The following is a 20122-nucleotide window of genomic DNA, read 5'->3' on the forward strand; positions in this document are numbered from 1 at the left end:
TGCTGATGTCAGTGTATACATCCAGACGATGAACCAGAACATTAGAGTGGACAAAGGTCGCGTAGACCTTGTGGCAAATTGAGTGATTGGAACATTCAACATATTTCTGGAATTTACTAGCAGAGATGACATAAAGTTTGCACTTTTGTGATGCTAGAAATTTACATAATCTACACTACTTAATTGTTTGCACTTGCAATCTTTGCTATGCATTGCGAACTGCTTTTATAACTTCTCCTGGTCGCATAGTTATCAAGTGACCCTCATTTTGCCCTTACTTTCATTAAATTAAAAAAAAGATCTTCCCATCTAACGCATTTCAATAGAAAGTTCTACTTGGCCGGCATTTCACTGTGTACCAAACATTTTACCTGTCCATGTGTTTCCTTGCTATCCACCACACCTCTTCTGAAATGGTTTGTTATACTACCTCAAGACATTTTAACACAATCTTCGTATATATGGACACACTTTTTGAACAAGAAGCAGGCTCAGTAAATAAACGATATCTTGTGACATTTGCAGGTCACACGTTTGAATCCTGGCAAGGTCAACATAGCATTACACCCTTCTGGGGTCACTGGACTGGCTACCATTCAAATTTAAAGTGGTAACACCGCTTTTATAAAGAGCTTAAAAACAGAAATGTGCTATGTAGCGCTACAATAAACAAGGTATTTTATCCTTAGCATCATTGATAAAACTGTTCTTAGACAAACCTACCAAGCACAAGAGATTTGGTGGTTGTAAATAAAAATAGTACATTTTACTCGCATCACATGAATTGCACCAATCTCAGGCAATGTTTCACTGGTGAGGGTAATTTTGCACAGATGGTTGACAATTTTGAGGCAGTCTTGTGCAGACAATTCACCAACTAACAGGTACAAAATCCCTTTTTAGGTCTGGGCTAGCGTAGGCTGCACTTGCGCAGTCTTGCTGGCGAGATTTTATGTTTCTTAGTAGCGAGGGCATACCCCCCCCCCCCCCCCTCTTCTCCATTGGCTGGCTTCCTAAACGGCGGCCAGCCATTGGAGAAGAGGTTTTTTTTTTCAATTTAAGCCCCGTCTTTTTCGGATTGAGGGGTGTGTTTTTTAGGTTTTTTTTTCCACAGGGACGTTCTCGTGTTTTTATTTGTGTCTGTTGCTGGGATGTATGGAGCGATTTTCAAACATCTAAGGTAAGCTATCTTGTTTATTTACATTTCTTGTTTTCTAATTTATTTTTTTGTGTTTCTTTTTCAGGTCTACCCCGGCCCGTGTCGTCGTCGTGCAGCGGCGTGCACGAAGTGCTTCTCACGGTATGTATGCTGTTGTTTGCGGGTCTCAGGTAAGCCATCTTGTCTTTCTTGCTCATCTAATGTATTTTTTTCCTTCTTTTCCTGGTCTACCCCGGCCTGTGTCGTCGTCGTGCAGCTGCGTGCATGAAGTGCTTCTCACAATATGTATGCTGTTGTTTGCGGGGTCTCAGGTAAGCTATATTGTTATGCTTGCTCATCTAATGTATTTTTGTGTTTCTTTTTCAGGTCTACCCCGGCCCATGTCATCCGCGAGCAGCTGCGTGCACAAAGTGCTTTTCACGGTATGTATGCTATTGTTTGCGGGTCTCAGGTAAGCTATGTTGTTTTGCTTGCTCATCTAGTGTATTTTTGTGTTTCTTTTTCCGGTCTACCCTGGCCCGTGTCGTCCGCGTGCAGCTGCGTGCACGAAGTGCTTCTCACGGTATGTATGCTGTTGTTTGCGGGTCTGGGGTAAGTTATCTTGTTTATCTTGCTCATCTAATGTATTTTCGTGTTTCTTTTTCAGGTCTACCCCGGCCCGTGTCGTCCACGTGCAGCTGCATGCACGAAGTGCTTTTCACAGTATGTATGCTGTTGTTTGCGGGTCTCAGGTAAGCCATCTTGTCTATCTTGCTCATCTAATGTATTTTTGTGTTTCTTTTTCAAGTCTACCCCGGCCCGTGTCATCCGCGTGCAGCTGCGTGCATAAAGTGCTTCTCACGGTTTGTATGCTGTTGTTTGCGAGTCTCAGGTAAGCCATCTTGTCTATCTTGCTCATCTAATGTATTTTTGTGTTTCTTTTTCAGGTCTACCCCGGCCCGTGTTGTCCGCGTGCAGCTGCGTGCACAGAGTGCTTCTCACGGTAAGTATGCTGTTTTTTGCGGGTTTTAGGTAAGTTATCTTGTCTATCTTGCTCATCTAATGTATTTTTGTGTTTCTTTTTCAGGTCTACCCCGGCCCATGTCGTCTGCGTGCAGCTGCGTGCATGGAGTGCTTTTCACAGTATGTATGCTATTGTTTGCGTGTCTCAGGTAAGCTATGTTGTCTTGCTTGCTCATCTAATGTATTTTTGTGTTTCTTTTGCAGGTTTACCCCGGACGGTGTCCTCCTCGTGCAGCTGCGTGCATGGAGTGCTTCTCACAGTATGTATGCTGTTGTTTGTGGGTCTCAGGTAAGCTATGTTGTCTTGCTTGCTCATTTAATGTATTTTTGTGTTTCTTTTTCAGGTCTACCTCGGCCCGTGTCGTTGTCGTGCAGCGGCGCGCACAAAGTGCTTCTCACAGTATGTATGCTGTTGTTTGCGGGTCTCAGGTAAGCCATCTTGTCTATCTTGCTCATCTAATGTATTTTTGTGTTTCTTTTTCAGGTCTACCCCGGCCCGTGTCCACCTCGTGCAGCTGCGTGCATGGAGTGCTTTTCACTGTATGTATGCTGTTGTTTGCGGGTCTCAGGTAAGTCATCTTGTTTATCTTGCCCATCTAATGTATTTTTCATGGGTTTTTTTTCAGGTCCACCCTTGCCCGTGTCGTCCTTGTGCAGCAGCGTGCTTGAAGTTTTTTTCACAGTATGTATGCTGCTGTTTGGGTATCTCAGGTAAGCCTTCTTGATTTTCTTGCTCCTCTAATGATTTTTTTTTTTTTATCTAGGTCTACCTCGGCCAGTCTTGTGATTGTGTTGCGGCAATTTAAGGTAAGTTATCCTGTCTTTCTAGGTCTGTGTTGTTTTTTACTTATCATTCTTTTTTGTAAAATATTTTATTTTACCTAATATTGTGTTTTTGGATGTGTTGAATATTGTTTTGTGAGCTGTTAATATGCTGTTTTTTTTGTCGAATCAGCAATACTGCTACATTTTGATAATACTAGAAGGAATCGTACTGTCGGTCGGGCCGCGGGCAGTTTCAGGTAAGTCTATTTAATGTTTAATGTTTGTATATATTCTGTTTAGAAATTATGGTTTAGTTTACATTATAAATTTGTATGCTTTAATGTATTTTGCCTTTTTTATCAATTGTCATTGCTTAATGTTGCTTTTGTTTGTCATCATGTTTTGCGATCGTGCAGCTGTGTGTTAAGGTAAGTTTTTCTGTCTTTCTAGGTCTGTGTTGTTTCTTTACTCATGTTTCTTTTTTGTAAAATATTTTATTTTACTTAAAGTTGTGTTTTTTGATGTGTGGAATATCGTTTTGTGAGCTGTTAACTTGCATTTATTTTTTGTCGAATCGGCGATACTGCTACATTTTGATAATTCGAGAAGGAATCGTACTGTCGGTCGTGCCGCCGTCAGTCTCAGGTAAGTCTATTTAATGTTTAATGTTTGTATATATTCTGTTTAGAAATTATGTTTTTGTTTACATTATAAATTTGTATGCTTTAATGTATTTTGCCTTTTTTATCAATTGTCATTGCTTAATGTTGCTTTTGTTTGTCATCATGTTTTGCGATCGTGCAGCTGTGTGTTAAGGTAAGTTTTCCTGTCTTTCTAGTTCTGTGTTGTTTTTTACTTATGTTTCTGTTTTGTGAAATATTATATTTTATCTAAAATTGTGTTATTTGATGTGTCGAATATTGTTTTTTGAGCTGTTAACTTGCGTTTATATTTTGTCGTATCGGCAATACTGCTACATTTTCATAATTCGAGAAGGAATCGTACTGTCGGTCGGGCTGCAGGCAGTTTCAGGTAAGTCTGTTTAATGTTTAATGTTTGTAAATAAAATGTGTAATTGCATATTATTGGTTGGTTTACTAATTTTTTTTTGTATTTTGCAGCCGGACAGCAGCATTTGGCAGAATAGTTACTCGTCACTTTAAGGTCAGTTTTTCTATTTTGTTATAATTTTTAGATTAATGTATTTGTGTTTTATTCTATATTTTTCTACTTTTTACTTAGCTTTTTTGTAAAAGTTATTGGGTTGATTTCAATATATAGATAATATTTTAGGTTATTGATAATTGTACGTTGTTTTTGCCGAATCTGCTGTCATTGCTATTTTGGAGAAAGTCCCTCATTTGACAACGTCAGGGCGGGTCACGTTTTTCATTGATTCGGCGGTTATTGGTATGTTCGGTAGAGACCCAGAATGAACGGTACGGCAAGGTGTAACGCAGCTACATTAAGGTAAGTGTCAATTTTGTGTAATGTTTATATGTATTCAGTTTAACTAATATTTTTGTTTATATTATGAATCCATTGCTTTTTTGTATTCTGCTACTTTTTGTTTGATTGTAATTGCTTTATGTTGCTTTTTCACGTTCATTAATGTGGGTTTTTTTTGCAGTCGAAAGGCAGTTCGTTTAGAATCATTCATAGGAAGCAATTGGTTACAACACATGGACACACAGGTACAACTTTTTATTATAATAATATGTTTGTCAACTTTTTTATTACTTTATAGCTAACTGTACAGACGTCGGGAAAACATTACTTAAAAGTAAGTGTAATCTATTTTTGAATGTATATATTTACTTAGTAAGTGCTTGCTTTTTGGTTTGATGTATTATTTTGTGTGGAACTTTATATTTTGCTATTGTTTTGTTTGCTTCATTGCAGCTACTGTAAGGTAAGTCCAATAGATATTGTGATGTATATATTTATTTGTGTTAATAATTTTTTTTTAAAATAATGTGTTTGTGCTTTATTTGATATTTTTCCAGTTCTTAGTTAGCTTTTTTGTAGTTATTGAGTTGATTTAAATATATAGATAATGTTTTAGGGTATTGCTAATCTATTTGTTTTTGACAAATCTGCTGTCATTGCTATTTTGGAGAAATTCCCTCATTTGACTACGGCAGGGCGTGTCACGTTTTCTATTGATTCGGCAGCTATTGGTATGTTCGGTAGAGTTCCAGAATTAACGGTACGGCAGGGTGTGACACAGCAGTACCGTTAACTCGTTAAGGTAAGTGTAAGTTTTGTAATTGCTTTATGTTGCCTTTTCACATTGATTAATGTGTTTTTTTTTCTTTTGCAGTCGAAAGGCAGTTCGTTTTGAATGGATCACTAGGAAGCAATCGGTTACAACACATGGACACACAGGTTCAAGTTTTTATTACAATAATATGTTTGTGTTTGGCAAGTTTTGTTTTGTTTACTTTATAGTTAACTGCACAGATGTGATAACGCTACTTAAAGGTAAGTGTAATCTATTTACAAATGTATATATTTATTTTTGTAAGTGCTTGCTTTTTGGTTTGATGTAATATTTTGTGTGTAAGTTTATTATTTGCTATTGTTTTGTTTGCTTCATTGCAGCTACTGTAAGTATCACTCTCTACCACACTTTAACTATTTCTAACTCTCAATATCTCTCTTATTCCCTCCCTACAACTCCCTAAGTAAAATGCAATAAAATATTTATAGCTACATTACATGCATACTCTCAAAAAACACTTACCCCTTCATACAATAAGAAAAATACACCACATCCATCTGTGTACTCTCCTAACAAACTACATCTCTTACTCTCTCGCTTTTATACAAATTTTAATATATTGCTAACTCTCCCATACTACCTGTCTCACTCAGTATATATCCCTTTAACTGCTACCACATGCAAAACTCCCTATAGCCAACTTCCTCTATATCTCTATCACTCTTTTTCACTCTAACTCCCTCAAATTTTCTAAATAACCATTTCTTCTACCTCCCAACATCCATATCTGTATCTCCACCTAACTATATATCTTCATATCTCACAACAATAAACAATTTCCTCTACATAACATTGCCTCTCTCTGCTTAACTCAATACCTCTCCTCTACTTTACTCTCACTATATAACTCCCTCTATCTGCCTTTTTAATTCTATATCACTATGTTTATCTGACTTAAACTCATTCTCCCTACATCTATCTCTCTTAATGTTTTTGAACTTCTAGCTCTCAATGACTCTCTATGCCTACCTCCATACAACTCACTACTTCTACTGCACTCCACCCCCTCCCCCCCAAAAAACATCAAAAGAACTCTCACTATCTGACTCTCTTTCTGTCTTTATAATTATCTATCTACACACATACATTTATCTACCGCTCTATACTATCTGCATTTAGCTTTAATATCTTTTTCTATTTCTATCCCTATATATAACAATCACTTTTCTCTTTATCACAAAAAGACATTACCGAGATGCCAATAACAAAATGCAAATACACTCTAAATGCCTCAATTAACCCTTTTTTTTTACTTCACAGATAATAGAACCACCTCAAGAAAACCTCACAATTACAATCTATGGACTGGAGAATACAACTCAGGAGAAAAGCACTATAACAGTACAAATTGAAGACACCGAACAGTTTAAATTTGTAGAAATAACCAATTCAATTCTAATGGACTACCTAAATATAGCAGCGGATATTGAGGACTTTGGAGACGCTCTCATGCCATACCTACCAAAAATATTGAATGTCATCTTTCAAAATGGATGTAAAATTGAAATTATTGAAGAATCTTAAATTATACATTATGCAAGCATCATAAAAGTGCAAAATCAAAAAAATGTCAAAAAATTATTTAAACCTTAAAGTTAATAAATGTATTGAAACATTTTGCTTATTGATTATTGACATGGAATCAATAAATATTAGTATGTACTTGCATGCATATATATGCAGCACTCTGCAAAGATCTTAATAAGTATGCACATATATATGCATATATATCCATAAAAATAGGCAGCATATATATGTGCAAATATAAATACATATTTATAAATATGTATCATTATACTTTATAAAGAGTACTACTCAATGTACTCTACTACTCACTCTAATACTCACTTTACCATTTAAAGTTTACTACTCACTCTTTAATACTCACTCTTTCACTTTTTATTAAGAACTATTACTCACATGCTACTACACAATATCTAATACTAATCTACTCACTCTAATAATCACCTTACTACTATACTACTTATTCTACAACACTATAAAAACACACTGCTATCTACTAATCTACTAATAACACTAATGTTCAACGCACTCTCTACTACTCACTCTAATACTCACTCTACTAACACTATTAACACTACTAACACTCTTCTACTCCACTACTCAGTCTTTACAAATGACTATGCTAATAACACTCTAAAAATAACACTTTACTACTAACTCTTTAACCCGTTTACTGCGGCCCCGATTTTCCTGCAGTGCGGCATTTCCGCAAAACGGGCGGGCCGCGTCGGCCATAGGCCGACGCCAGCACTGGGGAAGTAGTGCTGACGTCGGCCAATGGCTGACGTCGGCCAATGGCCGACGGCAGCAAGGAAGGGGTTAATAATACCTCTCTAATACAATTTAACTAACTCCACTACTAAAAAACTCAATAATACTTACAAATCACTATACTACCCACACTCTACTACTCTCTTCTCACTAACTACTACTATCAATAATAAATACTACTCACTAAAATACTACTTACAACTATATAATACACCAATACTCTACTTACATATTACTCTATGATAAACATTCTAATAATCAACTAAACACTCTCTACTGCTCACTCACTAATACTCACCATTACTCACTCTACTACTGTCAACTTCTTACTCATTCTTACTAACTAACTTTCATACTCACTCCTGACATCAACTCTACTAATAATACTACTCCTCTCTACTACTCTCTATTCCCTCTCTGCTACTCACTCTCTAATACACACTAGAAGTACATTCTACTAATGTCTATGTGTGGCTCTATATATGTGCCTCTGTGTATGTATATGTATGCAAAATATAAAAGTACTACTATCACTACTACTCACTATACTACCCTACTACTTTTAATACAACTTTCTAATACTAATAAGTCCACTACTCACTATCTACTCACACTATGCAGCTAACTCAACTCACTACTACTTACACAATTACTCCAAACAAATGTATTACTAAATAATACTCACTATTAATGACAACTACTCTATAGTACTCACTACCACTTTCCTACACACTCTATACTCCTCTAAAATAAAACTATCTACTAGTGACTATTAATCCCTCTACAACTCACTCTATACTACTAACTCTCTAATACTCATTTTATAATACCCTACGCAGACTATACTAATTAGTATATCTATGATATACTACTAACTCTCCACACATCAAATACTATATACTACTCACTAAAATACTCTATAATACCCTAATCATAATACTCTCTACTACTCTACTCTCTAATAATAATTCTCTACTACACACTCTCTACTACTCTAAATTATAATACTAATAATTTTCTGACACATTTACGATGCCCTACTAAAACTATTCTAATACCTATGCCTACAAATTCATACTCACTCATTATTACTCACTATAATTCTCAGTATTAAAACTCCATAATGCTCTACTACACTTTACTAACTACTCAATCTACTACTACTACTGTAAGCTACTAACATTTTACTAAATCTCTAATACTCTGAAATACTCTCAATTCACACTCTACTACTAACTCAACTAATACACCCTCTAACTACTCTCTACTACATACAAGTCACACTCCTCACAACTCACTAAATTAAACTATCCACAATTTTATACTCACTCTCTACTACTATACTACTCTGTACTACACTCTAATTCTAAAAGGTACTAACTACTGCTCTCTAATATATACTCTATTTAAAGTAATACGCTACTCACTCTGCTAAATACATATACTACTCCATATACTATCTATAACTCACTACACTACATCTATTTCTATCTGGTAGTTTTCATTACTCACTACTACTCTGTCTATACTACTCACTAAGTACTACACGCTCTATACACACTATCTACTACTCGCTCTACACTACTCTCCACTAATCTACACTACTCAGTAACTACTATTGCCTACTCTACTCTATACAAGTACACTCTCTATTAATCAACTAGTCACTCTCTAGTAACTATTAATAACTGCTAATACTCTCTACTACTCTCTAATGCTTTCCTATTGCCATTGTAAATGACAATACCATATATTTATAAGTTTTTAAAAAAACAATAAATGAAAACAATGACATTTACAATGCCAATAGCTCTAACTTTAACAAAGACGAGACCATTGCATTGTAAATGCTTGTTTGGACTGTGTAGTCAGAACAAATGTTATTTTGGCCCTAGTTATTCGTGAAAATGATGCAGTAAAAATGCCCACAACCAGTGCAAAAATACCCTGAATCTGGGAACGTGTCTCTATTTGATCATAAACATAAATGTACCTAGTCTATAAGACAAACCATTGTCAACGTTGTTTATCTGACAACAAGAGCACCAGGTCCCTGGTGAAAATGAAGTATGTCATGGTGGAAATTCCAGCCTACCAGTTATAAATGGTTTCTAGTACATCCAGTTGTCAGTAAATAGGCCATACGCAGCTAGTAAGAATCTAAGTACTGAATTCCATTTGATTCCACTTGCAAAATGGAACTTAGTGTGTATGTTTAATGGAGTCTTCTCTTTTTCAGCTACTTTCTTAAAGCAGTAAATCATTTTCTCTGAGTAATTCTGTTTTACTGTATTTTTCCGTGCAACTTATTCGTGAATTTGCAGGAGTAAGGCATGTTTTCTCACACAAAGAGTGCTCTGATTCACAAAGCATTTCTGCTTGACTAGGTCATTAATAACAATAATAAACAAGCACTGGCGTTGCCAATAGGTTTCACATTTGGAAAGTTGTAGCTATTGGTTTTGTAAATGACATTTTATATTTATATATTGTTATTGACAATGCCAATAACGATATATAAATATAAAATGTCATTTACAAATCCAATAGCTCCAACTTTCCAAATGCGAAACCTATTGGCAACGCCAGTGCTTGTTATTCTTCTCTGATGAGCTTTTTGTTGCAGATGATTGTGATGGGCTTTAGGCAGCATTTAAGCGTTTTTAACAAACATTCATTCAGCACTATTGTTTAGCAACGGCGTGAGAGTTAGGAGGCTCGCGCCCCCAGCCTGCGCTGACGCTGGGGCTTTTTTCGTACCTTTCAACCTCTTGACTCAAAAAGGTGAATTGAGGTGTATAAGAGGATGGTCCTATAAAGAGACCTTCCGTGGGAATTAACTTTTTTTTTTAAAGGTAATATAACAGGTGACTTTATCAAAGTGTGACGACATTTTGAAAGGATAAAAGTAAAAAAAGTGGCAACTCTTGAGAAATGCAGGTATGGGAATGGAGCTCGATGGTTTGACGATTTGAGCCCTGCTGCAGAAAGAGGTGTGTTTATGTGAATGCTTGCACACCTCAGTACATCATTTCCACATATTGATTAGAAAACCAGTCCGTTGTGGCCTAATGTAAACTACAGCTTTTGGCAGCCATAAAGCCGTCATAAATCATCCCAGGACTTGGAAAAGCTGCTCGCCAGGTGACGTTTTTCTGAACCTGGATACTTTCGTTTGTAGTTACAAAAATATAAACTCGCAATAAACTCGCAAGGCTGGCAAATGGCCGTAGGGAAGCCGGATGGGGTCGGGAGAGCCTGGTGGGGGGGCGGGAATGCGAGCAAGGGGAGGTGAAGTGTGGCAGGTGGATTAGGGAGATGCTCGGAGGGAAGCCGGATGGGGGCGGGAGAGCCTGGTGGGGGGGCGGGAATGCGAGCGAGGGGAGGAGAAGTGTGGCAGGCGGATTAGGGAGATGCGCATGCTTGTGTGGTCACGTGACCCGCTTTTGTGGTCACGTGACTCACATGCACTGTGAAAAAAACGCAGTGGTTTGACGAGTTGTGGAGCACTTGAATTCTCGCCTATTACATTCGCAAGCGAATGATAATAGGCGAAACCTAAAATATGGCTTGTCTTTAATAGTGCTTTCTATCACACCTCGAAGTGTATAATTAACAGCTGGTACTGTTAATAAATGTAAGGGTATATGGTTTATTTACCGTAGAAAGATGGAAGGATGAGCCGGTCTTATGACCTGAATATCCCTGCATTGCTAAAAGGCAAGTCATCTCAATGAGACCTGATGCAGCAATATCGCTCAAATCGTTAAATACACAAATAAGTTACATCTCTAGCCTTGAGTAAAGCAAAACTACATACAGGGAATACTTTGTGAATCAGGCCTGGATAGGCTGGTATAACACCCACGTACGGTAGGAGTAAGACAAAACTACTCATAGAAAAAGCTTTGTGAATCAGCCCCACATAGTCCTATGTCTAAAAGTTGAAAATCAATGCCAAAAGATCCAGAGGATGTTTCCTTGCATTACCCATTGAGTCTTGTTACTTATGTGTTCATTTACAGTGTTTTCTTAGTGTTACAACTTCACCAAGTGGTGTTAGCGTGCTATACTTTACAACAATACATACACAGTGTACGAAATAATATGCATACGAATGACATCATCAACAACAGGGCTATTATGAATCGGGGGAAGGGTGGTGAGGTACAGGGGAGGTAAGGTAAGATTTGTGGAGACGCTATAGCGATTGGCTATTGAACATGGAGGGAGTGTGAAGGACTGACGGTTTTAGAACGGGGTAGCAACATCTTATGTTATGGCAGCCTAATGGATTTTGAAAAATAAATAATTCAGCTGCTTTCTGGGAGAGGATGTCAGGTGCCATTTTTAACCGGATGGGCTAGGAGTTCCAGAGGGCGGGCGCATAACCAGGGACAGACTGACTGCCTTTGAGCTTGGGCTGTTTTGCCTTTCCTCTCCACTAACACTAGCATGCAATTCAGAAAAACAGCTAAAAATGGTTGCTGCTTTGGAAGGAGGCGCGTTTGGGGGTTACCTTGTTGTATGACGTACGCACTCCACCTTATCGTATCTTATCTTAGGGGATTCTTGTATAGCGCACTGACACCGAAAGGTTTCCTGGCGCTGGCTGAGTACCAATGAGATGAAGAGATGGGGGTCTAGCCAGTCTGTGTGAAGAGGTGAGTTTTCAGGAGTTTTCTGAAAGCCAGAATGGAATTGGCAGATTTAAGAGGGAGAGGTAACTGGTTCCAGAAGGCGGGGGCAAGGTAGGCAAATCTGCGACCGCCGTTTTTTTTTAGTTTGGTAGCAGGGACAGCTAGCAAAAGGCGATAGGAGGAACGAAGATTGCGTACCGGACGGTAAGGAATGACCACTGATTTGAGAAAGGCAGGGGAGGTCCCGAACACAGCTTTGAAGGTCAGGCAGCCAATCTTAAATGCAGTCCTCTGCTCCACCAGCAACCAGTGGAGTCTGTGAAGCAGTGGTCTCGCGGATTGCCACTTCGGGGTTTTATAGGCCAGCCTTGCCGCTTGGTTCAGTACAATCTGGAGCTTATTAAGGAGGAATTTAGGTAGAACGTAGTACAGGGAGTTTGAAAAATCCAGGCGGGAGAGCACCAGGGCAATCAGGACTTGTATCAGGGCCTCTGGTGTCAGGAGATGGGAAACTTTCCTGATTTTTCTGAGCTGGAACATACATGAGGACACATCCGCACCAACCTGAGGCTTAAGAGAGAGCTCCGAGTCAATTATGACCCAGAGGATCTTTGCTGACTTAGCCGGGACGGGCGGGGAGCCGAGCTCAGTTGGCCAGAACTGTGGGCCCCAGTAAATGAGACTGTTTCCTGGAAGGATTAACTCGGTCTTCCCCGGGTTCAATTTAAGCTGGTGGGAGTTCATCCAATGTTGGATGTGTAGCATCACTGCTTGACAATCGAGGGCTGCATTGGGGGTGTTAAGCGGGAAAATGATTTGCAGATCATCTGCATAGTTGAATACGGTGATATTCCACCTCTTCAAGGAAAAAATGAGCGGCTGACGATAGAGATTAAAAAGCAGAGGGGACAGGGACGATCCCTGAGGCACTCCGCAGATGGATGGGACCTGTGCAGCTGTGAAGGGACCAAGCCGGACCGCCTGCATTCTGCCCGACAAGAAGGATTTGAGCCAGGCAGAGGCCAGGCCTCGGATGCCGGCCTGCTCGGCACGGTGGATAAGGATGTTGTGGTCCACCGTGTCGAACGCAGCCGACAGATCCAATAAAACGAGCGCCTGTGATGTCCCTTTATCGGCATTAGCCCTAAGCGTATCCATGACTGCCAAGATCACAGCCTCGGTGGAATGGGCTGGTCTGAACCCAGCCTGATTAGGTTTGAGCAAGTTGGAACGCTCAATGAATTCAGATAGGCAGCTAGTAACATGTGCCTCCAGGAGTTTGGATAGGTAGGGCAAGAGGGAGATAGGCCGATAGTTGGCGAGATCGTCCGGGTCAGCTCCAGGCTTCTTTAGCAAGGGCACAAGGACAGCCTCCTTGAAGGAATTAGGTACTACTCCTGCCTCCAATGAGGCGTTTAATAAAGGCAAGATGCAGTCCGGTATGGACAGGCAGATGTCGCGAAACACAGAGGGGGACAGCAATCATTAGGTGAGCCAGATTTGACTCGAGCAACAAGTTTTGCCAGAGTGCTGGGGTCGAGGGCAGGGAAAGAAAGCAAGGAGAGCGGGTTTTCAGGGGGGGAAGCTGGCATATCATCAGGGAGGACTGAAGGAATCGTATTCTTGATCTTGGCAATTTTTTTCAATAAAGAAATTATTTAAGGCATTACAAGATTCTTGCGTCGGGGTCTGAGAAGGAAGAGTCCTTGCATCAGACGTAAGCTCCCTCATGATTGAAAAGATCTGATTTGTTATGAGCAGTGAGAATCCTTTCCGAGATGTGAAGAGCTTTTGCTGCAATAATAGCATCTTTATATTTTTTTCTCACAGCGATATATAGCTCTCTAACGATGGGCAGATAATTGCGTCTCAACCTACGCTCCGTTTGGCGCAGTTCGAGTTGCTGAGCTTTCAGGGTGGAGTTGAACCACTTGTGGGACTTACTGTGCCGGGAACGGGGGAAGCTGGAGGGAGGGGCAAGGCGATCACTGGCTTTGATGATCCAGCCAGTAAGATCTTCCTCCAGAGTGTGGACAGTCGCAGTTTTAGATAACGAAGGACGAGTCTCAGCCAAGAATGAGAGGAATGCCTGAGAGTCAAGAGTGCTCCATTTACGGGCAGTCCCACCGGCCATGGGAGGGACCTTAATGCAACCTCTGACTGTGATCACTGTGTCGATCAAGTGATGGTCAGACCAGATACAAGGGTGATCACAGGATAGGAGAGAGTGAGATTATGAGTCCAGATGTGGTCTAAAATATGACCCCCAGTGTGAGTGGGGGAAGTGATGTGTTGGTTCATGTTGAAGCTGGTGAGGACTTCAAATAGCTCAGCCGCATGAGGGCCAGCTTCCTTGTCATTATACCATTAGTTGAAGTCGCCAAAGATGGTGACTCGAGCAGATGAAATAAGTAGATTGGCTAGCTGTTCACTGAGGGCAGCAGGGAACGAAGGCATAGGGTAGGGAGGACGATAAAGAATGATGATGGTAAGAGCAACCTCTCCGGTCTCTAGCTTAATGATGAGATTGTCCACGTCAGTGAGAGTGAAAGAGGACGTGGAGGTAAATGTAAGCTCCTTACAGATGACAGCTGCCACCCCGCCACCGGCGCGGCCAGAAGGTCGGTTCGTATTGAGCAGGTAGTAGTCGGGGGGCAGAGCAGCTAAGATGTCAGGGAGAGAGTCATCATTCAACCAGGTCTCGGTAAGTATGAGAATATCAGGTCTTTCATCGGTGAGGAGGAGGAAGAGATCAATCTGATGCTTGACCAGTGAGCGTGTATTTAAGTATAGGGCTCGGATACGTGTTTCAGTCACACTGGGATCGGATAACTGTTTAGTGCAAGGGGGGGGAGGAGGTACATACAGTGCAATACCGAGGGCCGAGATAGTATCTAATGTCCGCTGGGGTAGTGCGAGAGATACACAATCCAGATCCCTAAGTACATGAGAGGAATAAACACAAGGGAATGTGGCCTCCACCGCCTCCTTAGCGCGGACGGGCGCAGACGGGCATGACTCTGGCACGACTCCGGCACAGGTCCGGCGCGTCCGCTGCCCGCGTCCGCTGCGCTGATGCATGACCGTCCCCTTTTATGGGCGACTAGAGCGCGGGGGATTGGACACACGCCCAATATGGCCACCGCTTGTCTGAACCTGGGACCAAATCCACAGGGTCTATACTCGGCTGGGAGTGGCCCAGGGCGATAAGGAAGAAGGGGAAGGAGTCAGCAGAGAGAGCTTATTAATTCAAGCTGATGGGGAGTTGTTGCAGCAAAGTTAAAAAAACGCTGATTTTTCTGTTTTTAAAAATGCCTAATACAGTTAAAATGACACAGCAGCACAACCTCCCGGCTTCCGCCTCAGAAGGGACACAGATAGCACTCAATCAAACAGGCAGCAGGCTTGGGGAACCCCTTTTATGCGCGACTAGAGCGCGGGGGATTGGACACACACCCAATATGGCCGCCGCTTGTCTGAACCTGGGACCAACTCCACAGCGTCTATACTCGGCTGGGAGTGGCCCAGGGCAATAAGGAAGAGGGGGAAGGAGTCAGCAGAGAGAGCTTATTAATTCAAGCTGATGGGGAGTTGTTGCAGCAAAGTTAAAAAAACGCCGATTTTTCTGTTTTTAAAAATGCCTAATACAGTTAAAATGACACAGCAGCACAACCTCCCGGCTTCCGCCTCAGAAGGGACACAGATAGCACTCAATCAAACAGGCAGCAGGCTCGGGGAACCCCTTTTATGCGCGACTAGAGCGCGGGGGATTGGACACACACCCAATATGGCCGCCGCTTGTCTGAACCTGGGACCAACTCCACAGCGTCTATACTCGGCTGGGAGTGGCCCAGGGCAATAAGGAAGAGGGGGAAGGAGTCAGCAGAGAGAGCTTATTAATTCAAGCTGATGGGGAGTTGTTGCAGCAAAGTTAAAAAAACGCCGATTTTTCTGTTTTTAAAAATGCCTAATACAGTTAAAATGACACAGCAGCACAACCTCCCGGCTTCCGCCTCAGGAGGGACACAGATAGCACTCAATCACTTGGGAACTTTGTGAGAACCTGCTCAAATGCTTTACTCCTGTGCCCTAGTTCCTATTTTTGCATATATTGAATGCATATCTAATGAAGTAAGTAGCCACATGAAGCATTATACCCAGTGCTTTAAATTAGCTGGTACTGTCCGGTACCGAGTACCGACACTTGGGGGCCGATTAGGATTGCGGTGATTCCACATCCTCCGGGCCGGCGGAAGCCACCGCAGGCCCGGAGGATGGGGAATCACCGCAGCAGTGCCTCAAAAGACCCCCCGCCAGATTAGGATGGCTGGGGGTCATCGGTGGACGGAAAAACCATCCGCCACGGTCGCCTTCCGACCGTGGCAGAAAAGCTCTAATATGGTGGCGGTGTCTATCAGACACCGCCAGCCATATTAGGATGGGGCAGGAAACATGCTTTTCCACGGCGGCTTTTCCGCAGTGGAAAAGCATGTGGTCTTTTCAGTTTGGGGGCCCGTTGCGGGCCCCCAGGGTGTCGGGGGTGGGGGGTGCACATGGGGGGTACCTATGGTACCCCCTCGGAATTTCAATGAACAAAGCGGCAGGCACCGCGCGGTGCCTGCCACTTTGTGCATGTAAATGCAATACATGCATTTTTAACCTTACGGCGGGTGCTGCTTCAAGCAGCACCCGCCGCAAGGTTAAAGATACGGGATGTGACCGCCAGGGTGGCGGTCACATCCTAATTTGCATGGCGGGACCGCCGCTGCCCATGCGGACGGTCCCTCTACCTCGGGGGTGGCGGACGGACGCAGGTCTGTCCGCCATCCTTATGACCCCTTTTATTTGGAGAGGGAGAGTACTGGCACTTCTCAGAAACAAGCAGGTTCTCTGCACGTGCACTTCTATTTTCCCATTTCAAGCACTGATTATACCGATTCTTTTCAATGCTGAATAAATAGCCACCCTACATGGTTTAAGCGAGGCGAGATAGCTCTGTCAACTAATACTCTAGTCCATAGTGACATTTGCTTTGTTTTGCAGACCACGATTTCCAAACCTGGTAGAGCCAACTTAACCTTCAATCCTTCTGAGTTCCTAAACCCTTAAAATGAATATTAGTAACATCTGAGTTTTACAGAACTACAAATGGCAAATGATACGAGATACAATATGAAAACGGATATTTTTTAAATTATTACTTGATATTAATAAAGATGGTGATTGAAATCATTTGGACGCCACACAAGCATACACAACACACACACACACGGGGCCTCATTTATGAAAAGTGACGCATTGCTGCGTGAAAACAGCGATGCGTCACTTTTCATTGCGCCCTCCTTGCGACACCAATGATGCGTCATATTTACAGTATGACGCATCATGTCGCAAGGAACAGATACGTCAATATTTCTGACGTATCTGTAGGCGCAAAAGTGACGCATTGCTGGAGTGTGTCACAAAAGTGACGCAACTCCAGCAGTGTGTCCTTTCACATGGGGCAAGCCCCATGTGAAAGGGCCTGCTTCAGTCTAACGCCTGCTGTGGGGCAGGCGTAAGATTTTGACGCATTTGAGTCCTAGAAGTGGCGCAGTGAAATCTCATAGATTTCACTGCGTCACTTCCATGACCCTTTCTTGCGTCAATACGCCCCCCTTGCGTACATTATACCTGGCGCAGGTATAATGTGGCGCAGGCGTTTACAAAGTGACGCATCTACCTAGATGCGTCACTTTGTAAATATGGCGCAACAAGGCGCATTTTTTACGCCACTGGTGTGTCACAAAAAGTGACACACCAGTGGCGTAAAAGTGACGCACAGCCTCATAAATGAGGCCCACGGGCTTTAACTATCTGAAATTACGTGTATTGTCAATAGCACAGCTTCAGTGGCCAAACACGGGTCAATGCGGTTCACCAAGTTCACGGTTCTTGCACAGTCGGAAGAAGTTGTGTAAAGGTCAGGCGTCTACATCCGGAAGGGTCTGTGCAGGGGGCATGAAACTTAAACCCGGCTAATTGTTTGAGGACACCCGATGAAAGCGGCCCACTTAAAACACTCAGGGAATTAGTCAAGTGTGTCACCCTAAAGCAGCAGGTTTCCCTTTCTTCTTAGTTGTAAATATTGGTAACAAGGAACCCTATCTGCCGAGGATTCCCAGGTGGCCGGCCTCCCTGCTCCAGCCTTCTCGCCTCCTTCCTCCCACAGCCCAGATCGCTGCAGGCAGTAAAACAAGAGAGAACAGAAAAGTAACGTGATATGAACTGGTCCATGATCCGAGGCTGGCCCTGATGCTGCCGGGCAGAGAGAGAGAGCGCGCGCGAGAGAGCGAGAGCGCACGCGCGAAAGAGAGAGAGAACTGCGCGCGCACAGCTCATCCCTCACTTTCCCCCTATGGACCATAATATTGCCCAAGCAGACTGAGGCTCGCGCCTTGTCTCCAAAACGCTGCTCGTTTGCCCTGAAAATATTTCATAGTTGCTAAGTTTAGGAGGTGCTTCAGAGAACATTAACAGCCGTGGTGGAACTCAAAACAAAAAATACATTTTACAGGGTTTCAGTCTTTTTAGTCTGACTAGAACCTGGGAAACACTCGACAACAACGAGAAATAAAACTAATTTCACAATTTTCTTTTAGAAAGATAGCAGTATAAAATATATTAATTGCTGGTTGAGTTATGATTCCTTACGCCACACTCTTCCTCCAGAAGAAGTCTTGTTGGACTTGACGAATCTCAGGACCTTTACTCCAAATATCTTGATAAGCAAAAACAAGATGAATACAGATGTTGTAATGCATAGAACAGGAACGCCAATCAGGCTGTTCAAACGCTGTCCATATCTACGAATATTTGCCTGTCCTGGAACCTCTCTTACAGTATAGCCAATTAACAGGGCTTTAAGTGGGCCGGGTCTCAAGGGGTCTGAGCACCGGCAGTTTTTTTCTGGGGGCCTCGAAACGGGTCTCTATCGGGCTCTGTTTTGAGCCCTGACACAGGCAGCCCGTTTTTTTTCCCGGACTGCAATGACCGCTGTTTGGGTCACTGCAGTCCGGAAAAAATTGCCAGGGTTCAAAACAAAGCCCGATAGAGACCCGTTTCGAGACCGCACCAGGCACATGGATGTGCGCTGCTCACACTGCTCTCTTCTCAGTAGTAGAGAAGTTATGGCATGACGTCATGCCAGGGGAGCGTGTGGGGGAAGGGAAATCCTTTAGGAGTCATTTTCTTTCTGGATTTCCCTTCTCTTTCTGAAACTCAGGAGCAGCAACATTGTGGTAGGGAAACCAGGGATTTAATGGGAAGCGTTGTCAATATTATATACGAGTTATAGTTGCAGCTTATTTATCTTCTGCAAGTAATAACCATTGACAAAGCCAATATTCCTTACTTATTGTAGGTACGATGTTACTTGTATCAAATATCTGGATGCAATGACGGAATCAGCAAATTACAACTCGGGCGGCACACTATGCTAAGCACAGATTTTTTGCGTTAAGTGATTTAAAGCCACGCCCCTAATTACACTGGCCACGCCCCTTTGAGAGACCCTCCAGTTTTTTCATCCCACTTAAAGCCCTGCCAATTAATGACATTAATCAAAGTTTGGGACAATTGAATGGAGGGTGAGAGGCAGGGCTTAAAGTGGGATGAAAAAACTGGGGGTGGGGGGTCCTCTCAAAGGGGTGAGGCCAATGTAATAAAGGGCATGGCTTAAAACACATAAGCTAAAAATCTGTGTTTAGCATAGATTTGCTAACTTGTATTTTGCTGTGTGTCATTGCATACAGATATATGATACAACAAGTAACATCATACCTACAACAATTCAGGACTATTGGCTTTGTCAATGGTTGTTAGTTGCATAAGATAAATAAGCAGCAACTATGGCTTGTTGCATATAATATTGAAAAAGCCTCCCCTTAAAGCCCTGGTGACACCACGACAATGCTGCTGCTCCTGAGTTTCAAATAG

The sequence above is a fragment of the Lissotriton vulgaris genome, chromosome 10 (assembly GCF_964263255.1).
Source record: "Lissotriton vulgaris chromosome 10, aLisVul1.2, whole genome shotgun sequence".
NCBI classification, from domain to species: Eukaryota; Metazoa; Chordata; class Amphibia; order Caudata; family Salamandridae; genus Lissotriton; species Lissotriton vulgaris.